Below are 13,199 nucleotides of genomic sequence, written 5' to 3' on the forward strand. Positions count from 1 at the left end.
CTCATGGTTAACTGGGTGGCATTCGTGGTTCTAAAACAACACACTGTACCACAATGTTAATTTTGAGCGGTGGCCCCAGGTCCGGCTCTTCCGAGGACAACCGGGGATTAATCCCCCTGATTGACAAACTGGTGTCTCGGTACCTGTGGCCATAACTATATATATATATATATATATATATATATATATATATATATATATATATATATATATATATATATATATATATATATGTATGTATATATATATATATATATATATATATATATATATATATATATATATGTATATATATATATATATATATATATATATATATATATATATATATATATATATGTATGTATGTATGTATATATATATATATATATATATATATATATATATATATATATATGTATGTATATATATATATATATACATATATATATATATATATATATGTATATATATATATATATATACATATATATGTATATGTATATATGTATATATGTATGTATATATATATATATATATATATATATATATATATATATATATATATATATATATATATATATATATATATATATATATATATATATATATATATATATATATATATATATATATATATATGGATTTCAGAACTCATCCCCTTGTCTCGTGGGATTCTAGCTTTGATGCATTGGAGAAGGGTATAGAACAGATTTCCTTTCTTATAGGATGGCCTTTTTCCATTTACGACATGCTCATGCACGTGAGAGATAGCCATTAACTCAACGGAGGCTCGTTCTACCCCCTTCCCATCGGGAAACATTGGCTTGGAGGAGGACGACTGATTTATACTTTGGACTTAAATAACATTTGATTAAGCACAGCGCGGGTTGTTCCTGAGCAGTTATTCTGATGGTCAAATAAGGCTGTGGATTATTTACCTCACCCACCTCTCTTTCATCGACCTTTGACATCCACCTTTTTCCATCGACGTTTGATGCCCTGTTCGGCAGCTCTCTGGATGTTGGCTGGCTTTGTTTGTGTCGGGCTGAACAGAGAGGTGATGGTTGTTGTTGACGTTCTGTGAGCGCTTCACGTTTTCGGTCGGTAATTCTGGCAAATGGCTGCTTTCTGCCATTCGTCCAGCACCCCAAACATGGCATGGTAAGCCAGGCCCGTGTTGATTTAGGGTTGCATCCCGCTCTGGAAAGGAAGGGATGATCGCGATGTTGACAGTTGGTCACGTGCAACGATGCGTCAATCGACAAGCTAGATTTGGCTGAAGTCTGCTTGAGGCTCCGCCCAGTCTGATCACCCATAAAAAGGATGGGAGGACCACTTTCCTGACAGTTTGTGACAGTTGCTCCAGTCAGTTGTTGCTCCTGACAGTGGGTGTTGGTTGGACCGTTCCTGTTGGTTCTGCTCGTACCTGATTCTTGGCGTCCCTGGCTCCTGGGGGTGACAACGCGATGTTGATTGGTGTTCGAGCCTGTTTGCGAGTGAGTGCACGGCGAGGCAGGGCGCTGGCAGAGGACTAAGGCATGCTCACACATTTTGGGACATTTTATTTGATGCACGACGACGTCTACCTTGGTAATCTGAGACCGGATTTCTTTCCCCCCTGAATGATCTGCTGGGTACCCTTGTCTCGTGTTTAATCGATAAGTAAGGCATAGTGAGAAGTATCTGCTCTTTGTCTATTTTTCTATCAATGTCTGTTTAGTTCTTTATTTGCTTGAGCTTATTTTGATTAATTTGAATTTACCTATTTTCACCACAAAAAAAATAAAAAGTTCTTCAATTTATTTATTTTTCCTTTATAATAAATTACTTGTTAGCATTTCAACCTGTCCGTGCTTGTCCTTTCCTTCCATTGGTCAAGCATTGTCCGAACCTAGAGAGACTGAGATGCAATTACCACGGATTTGACCAAAAATAGTCGGCACACACCAGCGGTTAAAACGCTCGGCTGCTCTGATTAAGATCTAATCAAGATAAGATTGGTGCTTTGCCGAGGGCGTGCTCCCCGTTCAGGAATCCACGTGACCTCGAGTTAAACAGCAAATTAGACGATGGACACTGCAACGCGTGGTTAACTGATTGGCGTTCGTGGCTGTTAAGCAACCCACCGTACAACAAAGTTAATCGTGAGCGGTGGCCCCAGGTGCAGCTCTTCTGAGGAGAAACGGGGATTAGCCCCCTCATATTACACTCGATACCTGTGACCGTAACAAACTGATGGAGTGGAACCCTCTGATCAACAAACTGGTGTTAAGAGGGTGAAATTCGAACCCTAATCAACAAATTGCTGATCATGAGTGGGATATTTGGGCCTGTGGAGCGCTTTGCGCACCTCAAAATTCAGGGCGGTTTGGACCAAATTTTATTTTAATTTATTGGTGCGGACAATGGTGGACCAACACGGGAAGGTCCGTTTGACCATGCAGACGATGTAAATATGGATAAGGAATTGATCCAGGACCCACATGAAGTCACAATGGAGGGTGAAGAGGAAGCAATGGGAGAGGTGGAAAATAATTTCCACCCTCGGCCTCAGGAAAATGCAGCACCAATTGTGCAGAACGGTGGGTTATCGCAGCCAGTGCAGCCTGAGAATGACACGATGTTGTTCATGAGGGAATTAATGGCACAAATATCTATGATGGACGAAAACAACAGCAGGAGAATGGATGCGATGATCAGAAAAATGGACAAAAACAGCAGCAAAATGGACGTGATGGGCAGAGAAATGGCGGCAGTGTGAGAAGACGTAAGGAAGTGCAGGATCGGTGTCCGGGAAGAGATGAGGGAGAGCGAGGCCAGACTGATGGGAAAGATTTGGAACATAACGAAGGAGGTAGAAGGACTGACGATAGGACAGAATGAATGGAAGGAACAAATGGAGAAGAACACAGGGGCGATAAAGGAGCAAAGAGCCGCCCAGAAGGAAACAATAGAGATGACTGCAATTAAAAAAAGAATGTAAAATGGTACACAAGGAACTGACGAAGAGAGGAGAGGAGGTGATAGACGATGAGGCCAAAGAAACTGGAATTGAAAACACAAATACAAACAATGAAGGTGACGTTAGAGGGGTGCATCGGAGGGGGTGCATCGGGAATTTACGAAGATAAAAGAGGAGGTGGTTGAGGCAAAAAATCGAGATAATTGAAATTAAAGCAAAACAGGTGGTAGAGTAAAGGAGGAGACAATAGAATGCACGGACATGTTATATTTACAGTGTAACAAAGTGCTCAAAGATCAAGCAATCAAGCGATCAAATATGGAGGAGGGAGCATACATAGCCTTGCTTAAAGTAAATACGCTTAGTTATAACAATCGCTAAATTCTTAAAATTTTCAGATTTCAATCCAGATTTCAAAACTTCATTAATCCCCGAGCTCCGAGCTTCAAATCCGAAGAGAGATTTCAATTATATAAGCTTACTTTAACTAGTCCGTGAAAGGCAGTGGTGGAAAATTGCATCATAAAATGCAGAAAATCACACCAAGCTCCCAATTTGAAACTAGAGTACCTACAAAAGTGATGTATACAGCAATTTGTCGGTATGAAGATCAGGCATTCGATGATTTGAGTGAAGAAAGTGAAAAATAAATTTTGAGGTCTTTATCAAAACAGAAACCGTTGTTGCCTGTTCCAAGTCAAGGCATTTTTGAGCCGGCTGAAACAGTGGTGGCTTGAGACCCCTGCAGGTGACAAGGGGCAGACCAATATGGCGGCACACCATCTTGGTAAGGCTTTTTATGATGAGCACCCTGTTAATTATTTTCAAACAGGGCTTTTACATTTACCCATATATACCCAGTTTTCATTCATGCATTCACATGGAGTTCCCTTCTTAGTATGCATGCAATGTTTTGGGCCGTTAGCCTTCATGGTTTCGGAGCAAAGGACACGGACATGGACACTGACACCTCACCCATAAATGGAGGGAATAACCAATTGGCTCTCACCTAATACATTACCCCAAGTGGCTGGTAATTCAATAAGTTAAACCCCTTGTTCGCTTAGCCAAAGAAAGCTACATAAAGCAACTATGAAAAGCTACACAAGGTGAGCCCTTTGCCGTTTCAAACCTTACCTGTGTTCCTCTACAGCTGCAGACATTCACAAGTAGCACGTGGTACATGCTTGCGAGTCTTGGTGGTGCATGTTTCTGTCTGCGCTGTCGCTGATGATTCACCAAGTGATGAAACCAGTACGGCGGTTGAGGGGGGCATGTAGCAGTGGGATTCTCATGTACATTCTACTTATGATAAAAATTAATGAACATGAAGAAATTTGCAGAACTATGCAGCTTCTCGGGAGAAAGATTAGCATTATGATCTCAAGGACACAGTGGCAGAATTAGGAATCATAAAATGTTTCTATTTTATGGTAATTCTCATGATTAAAGCCACTTGCATTTAATTGCATTTTTTTAAGAGCTGCAAGCAACCCAATTATCTTTACTTGAAAGTGCTATTTCTTGATGAAAAATATGATCAGTAAAAAACTGGCTTTCCCAGCCTTATGTTTTATTACTTTACAAAAGCTTACCACCATTAAAATAAATGTATTTTCACTGTGATTAGTAAAAATAAAAAAACAAGACAAACTGTCCTTTCAAGTCACACTTCTCTGAATACAATTTCCCTGGGAATTGCTTCATTCTAATATCTGAAAGACTTTTCCTTTTCCCTTTCAGTTTCTGTTCATGCTTCTTAAAGCAATGTATGGGAACCATTCAGGTAACAGGACAATTACACAATCATAAATCCATTAAAACTTGTGACATGCAATTAAAAATAATAGCAAAGTATACCCCAGTAAAAGCAATGAGGCCTCATCGATTAGGTTCTTGAAAATTTCCAGGCCTACACCTTCCTGCACTGCGATAACTTCAAGTCATCTGCATGGTCACCACCAATTTATGGATTTAATACTGTGCTGAATGATTAGTATTGTTGAAGTTTTTTATTCTTACATATTGTGTCATCAAATTTTCATATATCTTTGGATTAAACTATCACAATGGCGTGTGTTCTGCTTTTTTCCCCCGACTTGCTTTGTATCATAATAACAGCTTGTGAATCAGCATGTTCCACCAAGCTTTGACATTTCATTATAATGCTGTACAAACGACCATCTGCATTCAGGTTCAGGATGCCAGGATTAATTACAAGCCAATTGTCAAAGTCATCCATACGAGAGAAAGTCAACCAATAATCGACTAATTTCGGATTCCAGCTTTATTCTTTGTCCGAGCCATTGTGCAGGTTCATTCGATTATGAATCAGAGCATTAAAATTACTTCACTTTCAGAAAAATGAACGATAGGTTTTATCAACTGAGAGTTGACAAAGGGATGCCAACCGACATGAGAAGCAAGATAAGGCCTACGTTTCACTTGTTAGCACTTCTTCTGAGCTAGAAAGGCTGTTTTACTCCAACGAAGAGCCAACACCCAAAACGTCAGCTTTACTTGCCTTCCCAAGGCAATCAGCATACCTTTTATCAACTTTTAGTTGATATAACCTACCTTCAGAACTGTCCGCAGACATAGACAGACACTAGCCTTGACAATCAAGTTGAGTATTCCACTCTTTAGCAATATGATTTCCGTACAACGGTCAATTTCCAATGTGAAGGCCGAATGGACCGAATAGATGCTCCAAACCTTTTCTTCCAATCAAAAATTAGGAAGGCTGAAGACTGACCTCGATCCTTTCCCCTGAATGGAAGAAAATTATCCGCATGTCAAGTCAGCCCAATCACAACCAGCACAGTAAAAATGAACAGAGGGTGGCATCACCTACTATGGTTCTTCCCCAAACCTGGAGACATCATTCTGAGCAAGAAAAAAAAAAAAAAACGCCTAGAGGCTGCTTCATGAAGTGCAAACACTGTTTCACCACATATTAGTCATTAAGAGCAGGACATTGTTGAAAAGTTTCCATCATCCGCGACGACATTGGTCGTGGATATGTCAGCATGGGGATAATAACGACCAGGACAGTTAGCTTTTTGCCTCGAGTGCAGACTTTGCAGGTAGAAGCTTTGTCGCAAACATCATTCCACTTTTGCCTGAAGCTCATCCAGACCTTTATGTCCATAAGTCAAGAGGACTTTCAGGCCGTGAGCGGCTCCACTTTACCTCTTTAATACAAGTACAAAAACTCTTCTCAAGCGACGTTAATAATGCAGCAGCTTTGGAGTTCAGAGAACAGGGCGAATCGTGCGCAGTTGGTTTTGTACATTAACCTTTGACCCGCTGACAAAGCAGATCGCCTCTTTTCAGCTCAAAGACTAATGATTTAAATAATGGGGATGTAAATAATTCAGGTTTTTTATTTGCTGATGATGTTACCTTTACAGGATAAAACACTCCGCTGTAAGACAGATGCATCATGGAAACCATCATCTGACGTCGCTCAAAAGTGTTAGTAATGCACCTACAAGAACCCTTAAGAGTTGTCCACAGCGCTTTGTAGAGGAAATTGCAATAGACATGATCTCTTGGGTCCATCAGCAAAGAGCTCCATTTGAACGATGTAATTCATTGGTATTGATTAAATTCATTAAAGTTGTTTATACCAGGTGGTGAATGCGAAAGTGGGTGGATGTAAAAACACTTAGGAACCAGTGAGTGCGCCGAGTGCTGCCAGAATCAGTTCAGCTCCTCTTTCTTGGCAAAGTTGAGATGCTGCCTGGGTCTGTGCATCAGGGTTGTGATAAGTACAGTAGACAAATTGCCAGTCATGGCGGGTTATACCCAGGAAGTTTGTGGGTTTTTGACAAGCAAATTGAGTCCCACAGCTTCCGGTTGTGAAAACCATTGGGGAATGTAGTGTACAATTATGCATAACTCTGAACTGCGAGGGGGGTTCCAAGTGTCTTCCATCTTCAATGCATCCCATAATGACCAAGATTTTCATAAATCACATGACCACCCATCTACGAGGCCTAAAGAAAACGCAGCTCTGGTGCTGCATAGGATACAGGTTCAGAATGCCAGGACAGATGCATCGCTTTCATATTAACCAATACTCCATTTTCTTTATTGATCTTATCAGAGGGACTGACCTTAGATAAAATATTTCTTGCAGACCGTGTGGAAAGGGCAACGAGGCCCAAAACGCCCATGCTGTACAACCATCCGTCACATTGGCAGCTAAATTCAGAACAAACATGTCTGCGTCTTGCACAATAAGTGTCTGGGAACTTAAGTCTGCGTCTGGGAACTTTCAGAGCACGAAAGCATTATTCACAATAAGGATTTAGTGTGAAGAATATTTTGCACTCGTACACAAACCAATTTTAAAGTTTTTTTTCCCCAAGCAAACTACTCGGTTTGGATTCTGTCCTGGTCACAACTCTGGACATGCCACAATTACTCTCAGCACTGGTTTGCACAATCTCTCTTGGGCATTTAAGTCTGGCATCCTGCTCTGCTTGCAAGGCTCACTGCCTGTGCCATACTTAGTATACAAGACCTTTATCCATAGCTTATTAGAGTACTGTTCTCGCTTCTGGGCTGGGGCCCCAGCATCAGATACATCTCTCCCAGAATTTTTGAAATCTAAAGCTCTCAGCATTGATTGGAATCTCCCATAATGAGGCCAATGCACAGGGTCTGTTGTTCACACATTGCAGGCAGGTCAGTAGTCTCTATTTATTTGTTTATATAAATCGCTTCTCATCCCATCGACCTCCCCCTGTTCTCTCTCAAACCCCCCCCCACCCCACCCACCCCAAACCAGACTCTCCCCGGTCCCAATAGGGTAAACACACATTATTTGAGTAACCCTCTCAACCCCCTCCCTCCACTTAGTTGTACTTCTAAAAATCCAAGCTGACTGCAGACATCAACTATTTTGTTCCTTGGTTCTCCCATAGCTGCAACTGCATTCTAGAGGCTGCTCTATCCTTTTGTTGTTGTATTTTTTTTCCTTCCTGGGCTCCAAGCAGCAAGCTTGGAACCAACAATCTTCAGTGCCCCCCATTAATCCTTCCGAACAGAAACCTCTTGCTTGCAGGTTGTGACATTTCCTACTATCCTGTCCTCCCTTTTCTTCTCTTCCATTTATTTGTTCCTTTGTTTGTGTTGAACTGTTGCCCCACGCCACCACTTTCAATTCATAAGCTCAATTACCTGACTCTTCCATCAGATTTGGTCTGATAAAGAAAAGGAGAAGAAAGAACCAACTCCTCTCGTAGTGTAGGATGGAGTGCGCAAAGACATTCGCTTGGACTCAGTCTTGCTCCTTATATACATCACCGATCTCTTCGATGCTTTAGAGAACTCTTACTTTTTAGGTCATCTCTTCGAGCATGACCTAATAATATTGGTGTTGAGAGGAGAGGTGACGATCCGTCCGTCCGTCCGTTCACAATGAAGTTGAAGCGGGAGATCTGGTCATTAGTGATCCTGATAGAGGTCGATGAGACATACACGATGGTATGACTTTCAAGGTCACCGAAGGTCAAGGTCAAGGTCACGAGGCCTTTGAAGTTGCAAAAATGATGATTTTCAAATTCTATCTCCTCCGCCATTTCTCAAGCGATCTTGAATTTGATTGTGGCATGGGACAATATCTATGATATTGAATTGATCTATGGGACAATTTCTAAATTTTGATCAGGCTGGATTTTTGATATTCGCTTTTGTTTTCGTGTCACGTGACTTCAAAGTTGGCAAAAAATGCGAAAATGACGATTTTCAAAATCTATCTCCTACATTTCTCAAGCGATCTTGAATTTGATTGTAGCATATGAATCTATGGGACAATATCTAAATTTGGTCAGGCCGGATTTTCGTTATTCTCTTTCGTTTTCGTGTCACGTGATTTCAAATTTGGCAAAAAATGCGAAAATGACGATTTTCAAAATCTATCTCCTCCTACATTTCTCAAGCAATCTTGAATTTTATTGTGGCATATGAATCTATGGGACAATGTCTAAATTTGGTTGGGCCGGATTTTCGATATTCGCTTTCGGTCACGTGATTTCAAATTTGGCAAAAAATGCGAAAATGACGTTTTTCAAAATTTATCTCCTCCATTTCTCAAACGATCTTGAATTTGATTGTAGCATATGAATCTTCTTCTTCTTCTTCTTCTTCTTTCGGCTGCTCCCGTTAAGGGTCGCCACAGCGGATCATCCGTATGATTCGCATAGTGATTTGGCACATGTTTTATGCCGGATGCCCTTCCTGACGCAACCCTGGTCGCCTCTTACAACACAGGGATATGGTACACCTATTTTAACCGGGGTATACACCGGCCCAGTACACTGGTACTCATTTCGCCGACCTCGGAAGGATGACAGACTGTCAACCCCCTGGTGTATTAATTCAGTGGCCCAACGGGGCTTGAACTCAGGACCTTTTGGATCATAAGCCGCTGCCCTAACCACTGCGCCAACACCAGGCTATTTGTAGCATATGAATCTATGGGACAATATCTAAATTTGGTCGGGCCAGATTTTCAATATTCGCTTTCGTTTTCGTGTCACGTGATTTCAAAGTTGGCAAAAAATGCGAAAATGACGATTTTCAAAATCTATCTCCTCCTACATTTTTAAAGCAATCATGAATTTGATTGCGGCATATAAATCTAGGGGACAATATCTAAATTTGGTCAGGCCGGATTTTCGATATTCGGTTTCTTTTTCGTGTCACGTGACTTCAAAGTTGGCAAAAAATGCGAAAATGACGTTTTTCATGCGAAAATGACGATTTTCAAAATCTATCTCCTCCTACATTTTTCAAGCAATCTTGAATTTGATTGTGGCATATAAATCTAGGGGATAATATCTAAATTGTGTCAGGCCGGATTTTCGATATTCGCTTTCGTTTTCGCGTCACGTGACTTCAAAGTTTGCAAAAAAAACTGCCCTACCTTCAGGAGGCTATATATTTTCTCGCAGAGATGACCGTCATTCTCGCACGGGGGTAATTTTTATAGATGACTTTTACAGTACTGTACTCAACTCTCTGGCAGGCAGACTGCAGTGCTGCATCACTCCCTGCTGATCTAAGTGGAACTTGCCCTGCAATCCTGACATATCTCAGTCTTACCATGTCACTCTGTACAGATCGTCAAACAAAATTCCCGACTTCGATGGTCAGCCACTGGAGGAGGTTCAATCCAATCGGGCTATGTAGCAAAGCTGGCTTCCAAAGACAGTTGAAGATGGGGCATCCTCTGTCATTCCATCATTCCTTCATAAACCAGAGCTACATCCATTGTACACAGCTCAATGGAGTGCACAGTTCTTCACTATGGAGTGGTGCCCCAGCATCACATCTGTGTCTCTTCGATTCTGTGGAATTTAAAGCTCTCAACATTATTGGAATCTCCCAAGATGAGACTGAAGCACAAGGTCTGTTGCTCTTACGCCACAGACAAGTCGGTGGCCTCTCCGTTTAGCTCCCTTTCCAATCTCAGCACACCTTTTCCAGCTCCTCTGAGATGCAGAGGTTCAGCCATCCCCTTCAGACTTCAACTCCCAAAAGCCAGACTGACCATTCATTGTCACTCCTTTATTCCCCTTTTCATCCGTTTGTGGAACTGACTTCCCCTTCTGGAGACTTTAATTACACCCTTCCCTTCAGGATGCCAAGCAAGAGGTGAACCACCATCTCATTTCATGTCATTTCCCCATATCTACCCACAATCATATTTACCCACTTTAACCCTCTTTTCATGTTACTGTGGTCCTAACCCTCCATCCTCTCCTCTGTTAACTCATCCCCTTGTTTGGTGTAGCCAACTGTTGCCTTTTTACACCTCTGACAAGTCGCTCTTCCGCAAAACTCGATTTTGTATACAAAAACCAAAACACCTGAAACTATTTGTATCGCTTGCCATGGAGTTATTAGAATAGCAAAAAAGAACGCCACAAAAGAATTGTACAGGTATTGTGACGCAACAATGTCACTGAATGTGAAATTGTTCATTTCCTGCAGGTACAGTCAAACGCAGTCATCAAAAATGATTCGGTATCGACAACCGCGGATGGCGTCATAATGAGAATGTCCGAAACTCAAATGGAAAACGCTTTGGAAAGGTCAGAATGTTTGAAAGCATCCTCTCCATCATCAGTACCTCGTTTCAATTTGTGCCTGCTGTGCGGCTGGGTTGTTTACTCGGCACACATGTTGAACTTGCAGACAGCGCCCTCTGTCGCCCTGGACACACACCACCCTGATTAGAACTGGCAGTGGGTTGTCCACGCCTTCGAGTCTCACAGAGTGGGAAAGGGGGGGGTGGTGGTGGTGGGGGCATAAGATGAGGGTGGAAGGATGGTTGAGTGAGTAATGATGGGGGTGATTGGGTCACTGATGATGGCAATGGAGGGGGAATGGGATGTAGTAGAGGTAGTGTGCAACTGAAAGGGTGATGGGAGGAGGGGTTGGTGATGGAGGAGAAAGGGGTTGGAATAAAAAGCATATTTTGAGAGAGAGGGTGAGTTGGGGGGTGGGGGGAAAGAGTTATATACAAGGAATTTATCAAAAGTATACACAAGAAACTTGGACAAAGGAAGAAGTTGTTTGGCCCACAATGATTATATTGATCGATTATATTTTGATAGAGTAAAGGGATCTTTATCAACACAACGAATTATGGTGGTAAAATTAATCAATTATATCGATTTCATTTCACTGGGGGGTGGAGGGGGGAGAAGAGAAAAATAAGATAAGTTGTTTGAGGGGTGGATGGGGAATTGGGGGGTGGTGGAGGATGGGGAAAGGGGGGTGGTGGAGGACGGGGAATGGGGGGTGGTGGAGGTGGACGGGGAATGGGGGGTGGTGGTGGACGGGGCATGGGGGGTGGTGGTGGATGGGGAATGGGGGGTGGTGGTGGATGGGGCATGGGGGTGGTGGTGGATGGGGCATGGGGAGTGGTGGTGGATGGGGCATGGGGGTGGTGGTGGATGGGGCATGGGGGTGGTGGTGGATGGGGCATGGTGGTGGTGGATGGGGCATGGGGGGTGGTGGTGGATGGGGAATGGGGGTGGTGGTGGATGGGGAATGGGGGTGGTGGTGGATGGGGAATGGGGGTGGTGGTGGATGGGGAATGGGGGTGGTGGTGGATGGGGAATGGGGGTGGTGGTGGATGGGGAATGGTGGTGGATGGGGAATGGTGGTGGATGGGGAATGGTGGTGGATGGGGAACGTGGAAGGGCGTCGTGGACATTTTCACCCTTCCCGGGGTGTGGGGGAGAAAGTTGGAGGGGGTGGATTGTCAATATGGTGATGGTTGTCCGATGTAATTGAAAGGGGGGTTGGTTGTCAATATGGTGATGATAGCAATGGTGACTATAGTATTGGTGGTGATGGGTAAGGGGTGTAGTCAAGGCAGGATATCAATTCAGGTCGTGTGTGGTGGAACAATAAAAACCCTAATTTACCATGAAATGGCCCCAACACGAGCTCCACAGCTGAATCGTACGTACCCCCCTCTCTCTTCTCCTCTCCCTCTTTGCCCATTTGGAGACAGCACCACCCACGGCAAGGTGAGGAGGATTCGGCACATCCACGGCCATCAAGTTCGCCGCACCCGCTGTAATTAAAATCTCTCCGAGGCGACACGAGGCTCCGAGGCACGTAATTACCTGTCGAATACGGAGGCGGCAGGAGCGCAGCCGGGCTATCGATTTCGCCTCTCAGGCTGGGGGCACAATCTCCCGCATTACCTCCCGCCGCACCGCGACTCGTGCACGGCATTTAATATCAGTAATGAGTACCTGTGTGGGATCGATTTCAGGGAAAACAAGACGTTTGGACACTTGTGCAAAGTCTCGTGTTCGTTCTGACGGTGTTCTCTCAGGAAGAGGTATAGCTCAGTGTAAACGAGGTACATAAGAGTCGGACGTGTGCGGTCTCAAACCGCGAAAATAATGAAGCGGCTCTGGAAAAACTTGCTCTGCCTATACACCGCTTCATTCCTCGTTTTCCTTTGCCATAACTCGTTTGACTTACCAGTGCGTGGCCGTACGTGCAAAAAAAAAAGAAAATAATTGTGACGTCATAGCACCGTGTCCTGTCATTGGTTTGTTAAATAAATGGCCATAACTTGGGAACCGCTTGTCCGATTAATATCAAACCTTGAAAAGGCACATCCACAGGGCCCCAGAAATATAGCTGGCAAGTTTCAATTCGATCGGACCAGTGGGTGTTGAGAAACAGCGGTCACAGACAGACATACAGACAG

General features: G+C 43.1%; 1 long non-coding RNA gene across 2 annotated transcripts in view; it reads right to left on the reverse strand.

Moving 5' to 3' along the window:
* Positions 1-12,842, reverse strand: part of LOC147016996 (uncharacterized) — a 103,533-nt gene extending 90,691 nt beyond the window's left edge. Inside the window, exons 1-3 of one of the 2 annotated variants that reach the window (XR_015049301.1) lie at positions 12,733-12,842; positions 12,397-12,600; positions 11,091-11,173 (exon numbers count right to left, since the gene is read on the reverse strand). This is a non-coding gene — a long non-coding RNA (uncharacterized LOC147016996). The other variant, XR_015049300.1, reaches the window with a different exon arrangement.
* Between the last annotated feature and the right edge of the window lie 357 nt (positions 12,843-13,199).

This window comes from Eptatretus burgeri, chromosome 11, assembly GCF_056783735.1.
Source record: "Eptatretus burgeri isolate ZD-2024b chromosome 11, Ebu_testis_v1, whole genome shotgun sequence".
In the NCBI taxonomy this organism is placed as follows: Eukaryota; Metazoa; Chordata; class Myxini; order Myxiniformes; family Myxinidae; genus Eptatretus; species Eptatretus burgeri.